The sequence below is a fragment of the Hyla sarda genome, chromosome 7 (assembly GCF_029499605.1).
Source record: "Hyla sarda isolate aHylSar1 chromosome 7, aHylSar1.hap1, whole genome shotgun sequence".
Lineage (NCBI taxonomy): Eukaryota > Metazoa > Chordata > Amphibia > Anura > Hylidae > Hyla > Hyla sarda.
In genome coordinates, this window is record NC_079195.1 from 229,936,802 (window position 1) to 229,944,922 (window position 8,121).

The following is an 8,121-nucleotide window of genomic DNA, read 5'->3' on the forward strand; positions in this document are numbered from 1 at the left end:
CACCCGTCCGTCATCACCCCCCCCCCCCATCGCCTTCACCAGCAATGTGCCCGGCCTCCGCTCCCAACGTCTGCGCCGGCCCTGACGAAGGGTGCCCCGGTGAGATGGAGCGCAGCGCTGGATGGGTGAGTGTGTTTCTGTCGCTCTGTCTGTCTCTATCTCTGTCTGTGTGTGACTCTGTGTGTGTTTGTGTACTCTCTGTGTGTGTATGTGACTGTGTGTGTGTGTGTCTATGTGACTCTGTGTGTGTATGTGACTCTGTGTGTGTGACTGTGTGTGTTTGTGTGACTCTCTGTGTCTGTGTGTGTGTGTGTGTCTGTCTGTGAGTGTGTGTCTCTCTGACTGTGTGTGTGTTTGTGTCTCTCATGTGTTGTATGTGTCTTTTTTTGGTGTGTGTGTGTGTGTGTGTGTGGTCGTGTGTGTGTGTGTGTGTGGGGGGGGGGGGGGCAGGTTGAACCAGCGATTTAATGTGGGGAGACTTTGACCCATTGTGGGGAACCTGCAGCCTAATGTGGGGAAAACTACTACCAAATGTGCGGAGTCTATGCTACCTAGTGTGGGGAGTCTATGCTACCTAATGTGGGGAATGTGTGCTACCAAATGTGGGAGTCTATGCTACCTTATGTGGGGAATCTGTGCTAACGAATGTGGGGAATCTATGCTACCTAATGTGGAGAATCCTGTGCTACCTAATGTGGGGGAACTGCTGCCTACCTAATGTGGGGGAACTGCTGCCTACCTAATGCTCCCCTCCTGGCAGCAGTAGCACCCTCATCATCCACCAGCAACACCCCCCCTCCAGCAGTAGCACCTCCATCAGCAGATCCTGATGGTGGATGATGGCGGTGCTCCTGCCAGGAGGATGATCCTGCCGATGGATGATGGGGGTGATACTGTCAGGGGGGGTGGCCAGTAGCACCCTCATCATCCTCCAGCAACACCCCCCCAGTAGTAGCACCCCCCATCATCCACTAGCAACACCCCCAATGCCCCCCTCCCGTGGTAATAGCATCAGCTAACGGATGTTGAGGGGTGTTACTGCGGTTGTGGTATAATATTCAGATGGTGCACTGTATGGCAACATTATATTCAGAGGGCGCAGTTTGTGGTAGTATTATTAGAGGTGAGCGAACTTACAGTAAATTCGATTCGTCACGACCTTCTCGGCTCGGCAGTTGAAGCCTTTTCCTGCATAAATTAGTTCAGCCTTCAGGTGCTCCGGTGGGCTGGAAAAGGTGGATACATTCCTGGGAAGAGTCTCATAGGACTGTATCCACCTTTTCCAGCCCACCGGAGCACCTGAAAGCTGAACTAATTTATGCAGGAAAAGTCATCAACTGCCGAGCCGAGAAGTTCGTGACGAATCAAATTTACTGTAAGTTCACTCATCTCTAAGTATTATATTCAGAGGGCACAGTGGGTGGTAGTATTATATTCAGAGGGTACAGTGTGTGGCAGATTTATATTCAGAGGGTACAGTATGTGTTGGTATTATATTCAGAATGTACAGTGTGTGGTAAGTATTATATTCTTCTGCGTAAATTGAGGGTCCTGTTCACATTTTTGTTTTGCCCATTCTGCAGCACAAGAAACTACGGATACTGGAAGCCTGTGCTAGCATTTCTCCTGCGGTGTATATAGTAGTATATAGCAGTGTAATACGGATACTGGAAGCCTGTGCTAGCATTTCTCCTGCGGTGTATATAGTAGTATATAGCAGTCTATACGGATACTGGAAGCCTGTGCTAGCATTTCTGCTGCGGTGTATAATAGTAGTATATAGCAGTCCTTACGGATACTGGAAGCCTGTGCTAGCATTTCTCCTGCGGTGTATATAGCAGTATATAGCAGTGTATACGGATACTGGAAGCCTGTGCTGGCATTTCTCCTGTGGTGTATATAGTAGTATATAGCAGTGTATATGGATACTGGAAGCCTATGCTAGCATTTCTCCTGCGGTGTATATATAGTATATAGCAGTGTAACGGATACTGGAAGCCTGGTGCTAGCATTTCTCCTGCGGTGTATATAGTAGTATAGCAGTGTATACGGATACTGGAAGCCTGTGCTAGTATTTCTCCTGCGGTGTATATAGTAGTATATAGCAGTGTATACGGATACTGGAAGCCTGTGCTAGCATTTCTGCTGCGGTGTATTAAGTAGTATATAGCAGTGTATACGGATACTGGAAGCCTGTGCTAGCATTTCTCCTGCGGTGTATATAGTAGTATATAGCAGTGTATACGGATACTGGAAGCCTATGCTAGCATTTCTCCTGCGGTGTATATAGTAGTATATAGCAGTATAATACGGATACTGGAGGCCTGCGCTAGCATTTCTCCTGCAGTGTATATAGTAGTGTATACGGATACTGGAAGCCTGTGCTAGTATTTCTCCTGCGGTGTATATAGTAGTATATAGCAGTGTATACGGATACTGGAAGCCTGTGCTAGCATTTCTCCTGCGGTGTATATAGTAGTATATAGCAGTGTATACGGAAACTGGAAGCCTGTGCTAGCATTTCTCCTGCAGTGTATATAGTAGTAATATAGCAGTGTATACGGATACTGGAAGCCTGTGCTAGCATTTCTCCTACGGTGTATATAGTAGTATATAGCAGTCTATACGGGATACTGGAAGCCTGTGCTAGCATTTCTCCTGCGGTGTAATATAGTAGTATATAGCAGTGTATACGGATACTGGAAGCCTGTGCTAGCATTTCTCCTGCGGTGTATAAAGTAGTATATAGCAGTGTATACGGATACTGGAAGCCTGTGCTAGCATTTCTCCTGCCGGTGTATATAAGTAGTATATAGCAAGTGTATACGGATACGGGAAGCCTGTGCTAGCATTTATCCTGCGGTGTTATATAGTAGTATATAGCAGTGTATACCGGATACATGGAAGCCTGTGCTCGCATTTCTCCTGCGGTGCATATAGTAGTATATAGCAGTGTATACGGATACTGGAAGCCTGTGCTAGCATTTCTCCTGCGGTGTATATAGTAGTATATAGCAGTGTATACGGAAACTGGAAGCCTGTGCTAGCATTTCTCCTGCGGTGTATATAGTAGTATATAGCAGTGTATACGGATACTGGAAGCCTGTGCTAGCATTTCTCCTGCGGTGTATATAGTAGTATATAGCAGTATATACGGATACTGGAAGCCTGTGCTAGCATTTCTCCTGCGGTGTATATAGTAGTATATAGCAGTGTATACGGATACTGGAAGCCTGTGCTAGCATTTCTCCTGCGGTGTATATAGTAGTATATAGCAGTGCATACGGATACTGGAAGCCTGTGCTAGCATTTCTCCTGCGGTGTATATAGTAGTATATAGCAGTGTATACGGATACTGGAAGCCTGTGCTAGCATTTATCCTGCGGTGTATATAGTAGTATATTGCCGTGTATACGGATACTGGAAGCCTGTGCTAGCATTTCTCCTGCGGTGTATATAGTAGTATATAGCAGTGTATACGGATACTGGAAGCCTGTGCTAGCATTTCTCCTGCGGTGTATATAGTAGTATATAGCAGTCTATACGGATACTGGAAGCATGTGCTAGCATTTCTCCTGCGGTGTATATAGTAGTATATAGCAGTGTATACGGATACTGGAAGCCTGTGCTAGCATTTCTCCTGCGGTGTATATAGTAGTATATAGCAGTGTATACGGATACTGGAAGCCTGTGCTAGCGTTTCTCCTGCGGTGTATATAGTAGTATATAGCAGTGTATACGGATACTGGAAGCCTGTGCTAGCATTTATCCTGCGGTGTATATAGTAGTATATAGCAGTATATACGGATACTGGAAGCCTGTGCTAGCATTTCTCCTGCGGTGTATATAGTAGTATATAGCAGTGTATACGGATACTGGAGGCCTGTGCTAGCATTTCTCCTGCGGTGTATATAGTAGTATATAGCAGTGTATACGGATACTGGAAGCCTGTGCTAGCATTTCTCCTGCGGTGTATATAGTAGTATATAGCAGTGTATACGGATACTAGAAGCCTGTGCTAGCATTTCTCCTGCGGTGTATATAGTAGTATATAGCAGTGTATACGGATACTGGAAGCCTGTGCTAGCATTTCTCCTGCGGTGTATATAGTAGTATATAGCAGTGTATACGGATACTGGAAGCCTGTGCTATCATTTCTCCTGCGGTGTATATAGTAGTATATAGCAGTGTATACGGATACTGGAAGCCTGTGCTAGCATTTCTCCTGCAGTGTATATAGTAGTATATAGCAGTGTATACGGATACTGGAAGCCTGTGCTAGCATTTCTCCTGCGGTGTATATAGTAGTATATAGCAGTGTATACGGATACTGGAAGCCTGTGCTAGCATTTCTCCTGCGGTGTATATAGTAGTATATAGCAGTGTATACGGATATTGGAAGCCTGTGCTAGCATTTCTCCTGCGGTGTATATAGTAGTATATAGCAGTGTATACGGATACTGGAAGCCTGTGCTAGCATTTATCCTGCGGTGTATATAGTAGTATATTGCCGTGTATACGGATACTGGAAGCCTGTGCTAGCATTTCTCCTGCGGTGTATATAGTAGTATATAGCAGTGTATACGGATACTGGAAGCCTGTGCTAGCATTTCTCCTGCGGTGTATATAGTAGTATATAGCAGTCTATACAGATACTGGAAGCATGTGCTAGCATTTCTCCTGCGGTGTATATAGTAGTATATAGCAGTGTATACGGATACTGGAAGCCTGTGCTAGCATTTCTCCTGCGGTGTATATAGTAGTATATAGCAGTGTATACGGATACTGGAAGCATGTGCTAGCATTTCTCCTGCGGTGTATATAGTAGTATATAGCAGTGTATACGGATACTGGAAGCCTGTGCTAGCATTTCTCCTGCGGTGTATATAGTAGTATATAGCAGTGTATACGGATACTGGAAGCCTGTGCTAGCGTTTCTCCTGCGGTGTATATAGTAGTATATAGCAGTGTATACGGATACTGGAAGCCTGTGCTAGCATTTCTCCTGCGGTGTATATAGTAGTATATAGCAGTATATACGGATACTGGAAGCCTGTGCTAGCATTTCTCCTGCGGTGTATATAGTAGTATATAGCAGTGTATACGGATACTGGAGGCCTGTGCTAGCATTTCTCCTGCGGTGTATATAGTAGTATATAGCAGTGTATACGGATACTGGAAGCCTGTGCTAGCATTTCTCCTGCGGTGTATATAGTAGTATATAGCAGTGTATACGGATACTGGAAGCCTGTGCTAGCATTTCTCCTGCGGTGTATATAGTAGTATATAGCAGTGTATACGAATACTGGAAGCCTGTGCTATCATTTCTCCTGCGGTGTATATAGTAGTATACAGCAGTGTATACGGATACTGGAAGCCTGTGCTAGCATTTCTCCTGCAGTGTATATAGTAGTATATAGCAGTGTATACGGATACTGGAAGCCTGTGCTAGCATTTCTCCTGCGGTGTATATAGTAGTATATAGCAGTGTATACGGATATTGGAAGCCTGTGCTAGCATTTCTCCTGCGGTGTATATAGTAGTATATAGTAGTATATAGAGAAGAGGGTTGCATTGACAATCCAACACAATGGACAATACATTGAACACATTTTATAAGTGTCAGAAACTTGTAAATAACTCATGAAAGAATAAAGTTACGTTAAAACCGAGCACATCATTGTATTTCTTGTGAAATTGCCAATAAGTTTGATGTGTCACATGACCCTCTTTCTATTGAAAAAACAAAAGTTGGATTGACTTCAAAATGGCCGCCATGGTCACCACCCATCTTGAAAGTTTCCCCCCTCACATATACTAATGTATCACAAACAGGAAGTTATCACCAACCATTCCCATTTTATAAAGGTGTATCCATAGAAATGGTCCACCCTGTACATTATCCCATGTAATGTGTTCAGAAAGCGTTGTCACTTTAAGACTGTTTACCATGTGACTTGCCATTGTATTGTTACCCAGGAGGTAGCAGTGACCTATGGGCTCCCTGCTAGTCTCCGCCATATAATGACCTATGTGCTCCCTGCTGGTCTCCCCCATATAATGACCTATGTGCTCCCTGCTGGTCTCCGCCATATAATGACCTATGGGCTCCCTGCTAGTCTCCCCCATATAATGACCTATGGGCTCCCTGCTAGTCTCCCCCATATAATGACCTATGTGCTCCCTGCTGGTCTCCCCTATATAATGACCTATGTGCTCCCTGCTGGTCTCCTCCATATAATGACCTATGTGCTCCCTGCTAGTATCCCCCATATAATGACCTATGTGCTCCCTGCTGGTCTCCCCTTTATAATGACCTATGGGCTCCCTGCTAGTCTCCCCCATATAATGACCTATGTGCTCCCTGCTGGTCTCCCCCATATAATGACCTATGTGCTCCCTGCTGGTCTCCCCCATATAATGACCTATGTGCTCCCTGCTGGTCTCCCCCATATAATGACCTATGTGCTCCCTGCTAGTCTCCCCCATATAATGACCTATGTGCTCCCTGCTGGTCTCCCCTTTATAATGACCTATGGGCTCCCTGCTGGTCTCCCCCATATAATGACCTATGGGCTCCCTGCTAGTCTCCCCCATATATTGACCTATGTGCTCCCTGCTGGTCTCCCCCATATAATGACCTATGTGCTCCCTGCTGGTCTCCCCCATAAAATGACCTATGTGCTCCCTGCTGGTCTCCCCCATATAATGACCTATGTGCTCCCTGCTGGTCTCCCCCATATAAGCCCTGGGTGGAGCTTCTCTTTCTCTTTCCTTACAAGTCTTTGCTGAGGTCAGTACCCAGGTGAAAGTCAAAGCTTTGCGGTAAGCTCTACAGTCCAGGGAATAAATTTAAAGGGGGTTGTGCGCTGCCCTGACTTTCGGAGCTCCGCTCACAGCGTCCGGAAGTTCATCACTCCGAACGCTGTGTGCAGGCTTCTGTGTTCGCAGACGCCGGGCGTGACGTCACACCCCCTTCTCATAGACTTTGGTAGAGGGGGCGGGCGAGACGTCACGAGGGGGAGGCCGAGGGGCCGGACGTGACGTCATGCCCGGCGGCCGCGAACACAGGAGCCCACACACAGCGTTCGGAGTAATGAACTTCCGGACGCTGTGAGCGGAGCTCCGATAAGCTTCCCTAAGTTCACCCTGCATATCCTTCATGCTGATCTGAGCTGTAACGGATTGGACCATCTTCCCAACCTCAGGCCAGTTATCCGTAACCTTGCATTGGATTGATTATTTGCCCGGTGCCTGGCACAGGAGAAGCTGGTCTACCTTGGTGGTGTATAGGTCAACCACGCCCTGGCGTCCCGAAAATGTTAATTACACACATTACCCTCACCGACACCACTCTTCTCCTTCAACTTGATTGTTTATTTCAATTCCCGGATTCAATGCACTATTATAAACAGCTGCCAAGTGTGGCCAGTGCGGTGGATACTGAACCTTCTCGTCCAGGATCTTCTCTATGCTGCTCCATATGTCTGGAGTGAAGACAAATCTGCTTTAGCCCTAATGGAATCCTTCACATTCTGAAAAGCCTCCTCGTACTTCCTGCAGTCCTGCTGCCCCTCCATTGACTATATGGACCAGTGTTTCCCAACCAGAGTGCCTCCAGCTGTTGCAAAACTACAACTTCTAGCATGCCCAGACACCTTTGGCTGTCCAAGCGTGCTGGGAGTTGTAGTTTTGTGACAGCTGGAGGCACCCTCGTTGGGAAGCACAGATATAGACAATTGACTACTGCGGCACTGGCTTCTGAATGGCTAGCCAAAAGGCACAAGGATTTGTTATGGGACATGTTCCAGCCGTCACGGCTCTGCTTTGCACACCTTGAAGATGTCTACCAGGAATTTTGTTTGTTTGTTCTGTTACTCCTTACTCATTTTTTATAATGTTTTTAACTTGTTTTATTTGCCTAATGTACATAGTTATTAAAGTTACCCCCCCCCCCCCAAAAAAAAAAAAAAAAAAAAATATTTTGGTGTAATTTTCTTTTTTTTCAATTAATTTAGGTTAAGGCCCCCAGATGTGCCGGACACTGACTCTGAGGCGACTGGACTGGACTTGACCTCAGCAGAAAGTGAAACACAAGAGGGATTGTAGAACCTCCCCCTC